A 7,015-nucleotide genomic window follows, 5' to 3' on the forward strand; every position below is an offset into this window, starting at 1 on the left:
GCTTCTCGTTGCGGAGCACGGGCTCTAGGCACGTGGGCTTCAGTAGCTGTGGCACGCGGACTTCAGTAGTTGTGGCTCATGGCTCTGTTGCTCCGCGGCATGTGGGATCTTCCCATACCAGGGCTCGAACCCGTGTCCCCTGCATTGGCAGGCGGCTTCTTTACCACCGTGCCACGAGGGAAGTCCCTTTTTTTCAGATGCTTTTCCATTATAGATTATTACAAGGTATTGAATATAGTTTCCTATGCTCTACAGTGGGTCCTTGTTGTTTATCTCTTTTATATGTGGTAGTGTGTATCTGTTAATCCCAAGGTCCTAATTTATACCACTCTCTTCCCCTTTGGTGACCATAAGTATGTTTCCTATGTCTGTGAGTCTATTTCTGTTTTGTAAATAAGTTCGTTTGTATCATTTATTTTAGATTCCACATCTAAGTGATGTCATATGATATTTATTTTTCTCTTTCTGACTCACTTCACTTAGTATGATAATCTCTAGGTCCATCCATGTTGCTGCAAATGGCATTATTTCATTCTGTTTTTTATGGCTGAGTAGTATTCTGTTGTGTGTGTGTGTGTGTATATATATATATATATATATATACACACACACACCAAAATATATATATATATATATATACACACACACACACACACCAGAATATATATATATATATATATATATATATATATATATATATATATATATACACCACATCTTTATCCATTCATCTGTTGATGGACATTTAGGTTGCTTCCATGTCCTGGCTATTGTAACTGGTGCTTCTATGAACATTGGGGTGTATGTATCTTTTCGAATTAGAGTTTTCTCCAGATATATGCCCAGTAGTGGGATTGCTGGATCATAGGGTAGCTCTATTTTTAGTTTTTTGTGGAGCCTGCATACTGTTCTCCATAGTGGCTGCACCAATTTACATTCTCACCAACAGTGTAGGAGGGGGTTCCCTTCTCTTCACACCCTCTCCAGCATTTATTGTTTGTAGGCTTTTTTTTTTTTTTTGCGGCACGCAGGCCTCTCACTGCCGCGGCCTCTCCCGTTGCGGAGCACAGGCTCCGGATGCACAGGCTCAGCGGCTATGGCTCACGGGCCCAGCCGCTCCGCGGCACGTGGGATCTTCCCGGACGGGGGCACGAACCCGTGTCCCCTGCATCGGCAGGCGGACTCTCAACCACTGCGCCACCAGGGAAGCCCTGTGTGTAGGCTTTTTGATGATGGCCATTCCGACCTGTGTGAGGTGATACCTCCTTGTGGTTTTGATGGAGAGTTTTAAGCAGGGTTGACATGATGCCCATAGAGCACTTGGCCCAAATGCGTCCATATCCTTCGAAATATTTTGGACAGTATGTGCACATGGCAAGTGTGACAGAAAGTGTTGCTGTTGATATAACACAATGATTGCTACTTCTATTTCATAAGTTACAAACTTAAAGCTGTGCTGAGCACAGTGCCTAGCACGTAGTATTATCAAAGTGTTCTTTCTTGTTGCTCTTATTATTCATGATTGTATACTTAAACATTACAAGGACAGCCCTGTAAATGCCAAGTAAGCACCGTATAGAACTGTGCGCTACTTTTAGTGTTTTTCCTGCTGTTATCAGTGGGAGGAGCCCGTGCCACCTGGGGGCCTGGTCTGTCCTGCCTAAAGCTTCGCCGTCACCTACCCAGAAAGCAGGGGCTACGGGCCCGGTGGACTCAGTTTACCGGGCCGGACTGGGCGCCGGGATGCGGGATGTGGGATTCAGGATGTGCCAAGTGGGATGTGGGATGCGCGATTCGGGGTGCGCGATGAGCGCGGAGGCGGGATGCGGGATGCTGGATGGGCGATGCGCGCGGGGGGCGCCGCCTCGGCGAGGCGCGCTCCGGCCGCCAGGGGCCGCTGCGGAGCCGCCCTTTTGTGGTCCTGATGCTGGAGCGAGCGGGCGCGCGGAGGAGGGAGGAGGGCGCGGGGACGGGGCGGGAGAGAGGCGGGAGGCGGCGTCCGTCGCTCCAGCTGCGAGTCCGCCCGCCGCCCGCCGCCGCCGCCGGCTCGGTCCCGCGCCCGCCGCCCGCCTTCGCCCGCCATGGCCCGCCTAACGGAGAGCGAGGCGCGCCGGCAGCAGCAGCAGCTCCTGCAGCCGCGGCCCTCGCCAGTGGGCAGCAGCGGGCCCGAGCCCCCCGGGGGGCAGCCCGACGGCATGAAGGACCTGGACGCCATCAAGCTCTTCGTGGGCCAGATCCCGCGCAACCTGGACGAGAAGGACCTCAAGCCGCTCTTCGAGCAGTTCGGCCGCATCTATGAGCTCACGGTGCTCAAAGACCCCTACACGGGCATGCACAAAGGTGGGCACCCGGCCCCCTCCCTCCCCTCCCCTCTCCTCCCTCGGCCTCCCCACCCCACCTTCCGGCATCTTCTCCCCCCCGCCCCCCCACCAACCCTCCTCTCCTCACCTCCTCCCTCTGCTTGCCTCTGCCACGGCATCATTTCTCCCCCCCCAAACCCTGTTCCACCCACCCCCTCCTCCCCCCTCTGGGGGTGCAGCTGACAGATCCGAGCTGGCCCCCTCCCCTCCTCCGCCCCCTCTCCCTCCCTCCCCACCTTCCGGCATTCTCTCTCCCTCTCCCTCTCTCTCTCTCCCTCTCTCTCTTCTCTTTCCTTTTCTCTCCTCTCCCATCTCCCTCTACCTCCCATCCTCCCCCCCCAGCATCCTTCTCCTCCTCTCTCTCTCTCTCTCTCTCTCTCTCTCTCTCTCTCTCCCTCTCCCTCTCATTCCCTCTAGACCCCCACCCCTTCCTCCCTCCCTCACCCACTCTTTCCTGCCCCTTTGCTCGGGGAGCTGCCTGAACGCTGCCACCCCTCCCTGCCGCCCCCCCCATTCATTCGGCCTCTCCAGGCCCCGTCGGGGAAGTTTGCACCTCTGGACTCCATTGCTTTGGTCATTTTCACAAAGCCAGGCCGGTGGGGCAGGTCCAGCCGGCCACGGGGGACACGGATGCCCAGGATCCCGGGCTAATCGGTAACTACAAAGAAAGCGGGGTGGGGGGCTGGGGTGCAGGCAGCTAAGCCAGTCAGGGGGAGCACCAGCCTCGGGTGGTTAAAAGGCTACCGTTTGCCCACCCCCTGCCCACCCTCTCTGTTTGGAGCAGCATCCCCCCTCCATTTCTCTATGGCCCCCCCCCCACCCTGAATGCCGCCTCCACCTTTGGCTCAAGTTAAAACTGGCCAAGCCTGTTAGCAGTGTGTTGAAGGCTGAGGCCAAAGACGATGAGCCTGGACCGTCCATCTGGCAGAGCCCAGATCCTGGGGTGGATGAGGAGGCGTGGGCGACCTGTGAGCCCAGCGGGGGAGGCAGGTGGGGTGGGGAGGCCTGCCCGCCTCCCTGCCACCTGATTCTCTGCTGGCATGCTGGGAGGGGGTGCCAGGGACTGTGGCCCCAGCCCTGGGCTCTGATCACGGCCCAGTATCTGAATGGGGGTGGTCCTGACAGTTCTTCCGGCAGGGGCTGGGGACTGCGGGTGGGGATGGTACAGGCTTTGTGCTGACACCCCAGGTGAGACCCTGGAGGGGTCTTGGGGATGGATCAGGTCCCATGACCTATTTCAGGCCCCATTCATGCCTGTCCTCCCTTCAGTGTGGCGGGCATGGTAAGCATGAATACGTGTTTGTTGAATGAATGGATGAATGAACGAGTGAATGAATCAATGAATGATGGGTCGGGGCAGGCCACAGGGAGGGTCTGGTGGGTTGGAGCCCAGGCCTGCCACTTCAGCTAGACCCTCCAGCCGGTACCCTGGGGGAGGAAAGCAACTCTTCCCATCCCCCACCTCTTTTCAAATCCAACCATCACCAAAAAAAAAAAAAAAAAAGGGGCCTGGAAAATCTAACTTCTCCCTGTGGCCTAGGAGGGCAGAGGGCTTGCACTCATCCAGGCTAAGGGGTCCACAGCTGTACGGAGGGCTCTTTCCACAGCCCTCACCCCCTGGTGTGTCCGAAGGACCCTTTTCTAGAAAGATTCTGGTGGGGTGGGGGAGTGTCCACGTGGTCCCCCCCAAATGTTGAATTGAAAGGCTGTCAGTGAGCTCTGGGTCAGGGAGACAGATGGGGTACGGGAAAAGGAGACACCTGGTGGCCCTCCCCTCGTTTCTCATTTTTAAATCTCCCCTGGAGACCCCTGCCGCCCCCGCAGCGTGGGAAGGTGAGGGAGAAACTGTGGCTGGATTTTCACCTGGTCAGAGCCTCAGTTTACCTGCTGTTAACAGAGCAGGCTCTCATGAATGTGGGTGGGATTATTTTTTTCTGGCTGGAGAATGTTGGGATCGGGGGCATCTCAGGGTGTTTCCCATTTGCGATCTTTCCTTGGAGGGTGAAAATTAGGAAGCTGGGTGTCCATGATACCTGGTCCTCAACCTCCACTTTGCAGGATACTTGGGTCGGGCTGAGCCCTGGATGGAGGGCCTGGGGGGTATGGGGGTGGGGGTCTTCCCCTTCTATCCCCTCCCCCAATACCATCAGGACCCGAATGGTTCCCCCTCCTGATCCCACCTATGCTGGGCCTGGCAGGACCTTACCTGTGGATGGGAGCTGGGGGGAGCTGAAGGCCAGCAGCTGGGATTGAGGCCTGTTTGTGGGGCTCAGCTGTGTGACCTCTGTCTGGCCAGTGGCTGCCCCTCTCTGGGCCTCAGCCAAAGGGAAGTGGAAAGATGACTGGGAGGTTGTGGTGTGGGGATGAGCTCCAGGCCCCTCCTGCCAACATGTCTCTGGTTTCGTTTCTGGGGAGCCTACAGGGTGCAGGGTGCCTGCTGGGGGTGCTGGCTGAGAGCCATGGGGTGGGAGTGTGGACGCCGGGTTGTGGAGAGAAATCCCCTAAGAGCTTTCTGGGCCGCCGGAGGCTGGGCACCAGGGGAGCTGAAAGGGCCGGGGTGGGGTGAAGTGAAAACACCCATTGTGGTCCCCGTGACCCCAGCACCCAGTGGGAGAAGGACCATCCAGTATCGCATTATTCTTACGATCACCATCACACTCTTAATTTTCACATTTGGGGGCCTGTTTTGATGCCCAGTGAAGGGATCATCACTCCCATGGGCTTGTGAGCACCTGTGCATTTCATCCAGAAGGGAAACTGAGGCTGGAGGGGCAAATACTTGGTCCCAAGGACCGACCAGAGCTGCCCCCCAGCTGTCACCCACCTGTCTCTCTCCCAGGCCAGAGGAAGCAGAAGTATATCTGTGTGATGAAGGAGCGACAGTGTCCCCCAAGCTGAGGATGAGGACCCCCCCCACCGCGGTGGGGGGGGGGGGGGAGGGGGCGGGGCTGTGACATCTGACAGCTATCGCCAAGGGTGGAGGGTAGGGGCACCTCATTTTCTACGGGCCCGGGCCCGTGCTGGGACCAGGAGAAAGGCAGGGAGTCCAGCCGGGTCCTTGGGCTCTGGGGATGGGGCAGGGTTGTGGGGAGAAGGCAGGGCGGGAAGTGAAGATTCCTCAGGAACACGGCAGGCCCCTGGGTGCTGGCGTGTTTTGTTTTTAAGAGAGAGAGATGAAGACAGGTGGAGAGACACAGCAAGAGCAGAGAAGGAGAGAGATACACCGAGATGGAGGGAGGGGGAGACCCAGGGAGCCGCCCCCAGACCCCCCCCCCCACAGGAAGAGGCAGAGAGAGGGCCGGAGTGGGGCAGAGCTGTAGAAGGGGGGCAGGGAGACCACGAGACCTTCCCCCCCGCCCAGATCGGCGCCCCATTCAGAGAAAGGAGGCCTCCCCCGGCGCTCCCAGCCCAGCCCGGGGCTCAGGCCAGGCACTGGGGGGGCTCCCACTGGCCAGAGGTCTCCCAGTGGCCAGTGTCCAGTCATCACCCCCTCCAGTCACCTGCTGGGGGACAGGCCCCCTCTGGGACCCTCCCTCCGAAGGCGCTGGGTGCACGTGGGGTCCCCCGAGGTGCCTGGTGTGGCTCGGACCGTCCCTCTCCCGATCGGGCTGAATATTAATACCCAACCTGCCCGGGGCAGGCGCCTGCCAGAGGGCTCGTCCGCTGCCGCGCGGCCCCCATTTATGGTAATCACATATATATTTGCATGTTAATGACAATATTTGTCTTAAAGCGGAGGTTGTGAGGGGGGCCGGTGCAGGTGGAGGGGGCGGGTCGGGGCCTACGGTTTCCATGGGAGCACCAGCTGCTCGGCTGGCGGCAGGGGGGAGGCTGGAGCACGCCGCGATTGAGGCGTGAGATTCCGAGTGTGACGTGCCAGCCCCAGGGAGACGGCGGGCTGGGCGGCCGGCAGGCGCTGCCTGGCGGGGGGGATGGAGGGAGGGGACAGCGGCGGGGGGCTGGGGAGAGCCACCAGGGCTGGCTGTGCGGCTTCGAGCCAGGCACACCCCCCTCAGTGCCTCAGTTTCCCATGATGATGGGTTTAACAGGCTTTTCTGAGGGTGACTGTGACATCGTTTCTGCCTTCCTTCAGGCTGAGGGCATTGATTGAGCACCTACTGTGTGCCGGCGTTGGTGCGGGGCTGAGATTCCGAGCAAATAGGAATCCCTATGTGGCACGATGGAGTCAACAAGCCGTAAACCCATCTACCCCTATGACCAACATTTATTGAGCACCTGCTGTGTCCCAGGCCCCGTCCTAGACCCTGGATACAGTGTTGGGCAAACAGATAAAAATCCTCTCCCAGACTCCTCCCACCCCCAGATCCCATATGGTGGGGGACACAGTGAGGAACCAGGAGGTTACAAGGCACTGATGTCAGGGCTGCGATGGTGGAAACACATCAGCGGGGACAACCCAGAGGAGGCCCCAGCCTCCTCAGTGCTGTTATCTATAGAGTTGGGAGGCCAGCGGGACCTCCCATCTCGGAGAGGGTTGGGGGATGTGAGGACCGGAATGGTGGTTAAAGCTCTTGACACAGGGCTGGGCACAGAGCCATGCTTATTATATGAGTAAGCTGAGACCTGAAGGGTGGGAAAGATCTGTTGACGGGGAAGGGTGTTCCTGGTAGAGTTTGTGCAAAGGCCCAGAGCAA

Source organism: Delphinapterus leucas, unplaced genomic scaffold (assembly GCF_059928025.1).
Source record: "Delphinapterus leucas isolate spDelLeu-1000000601 "Yukka" unplaced genomic scaffold, BTC_Dleu_Yukka2 spDelLeu_asBTCV2_sq25, whole genome shotgun sequence".
Lineage (NCBI taxonomy): Eukaryota > Metazoa > Chordata > Mammalia > Artiodactyla > Monodontidae > Delphinapterus > Delphinapterus leucas.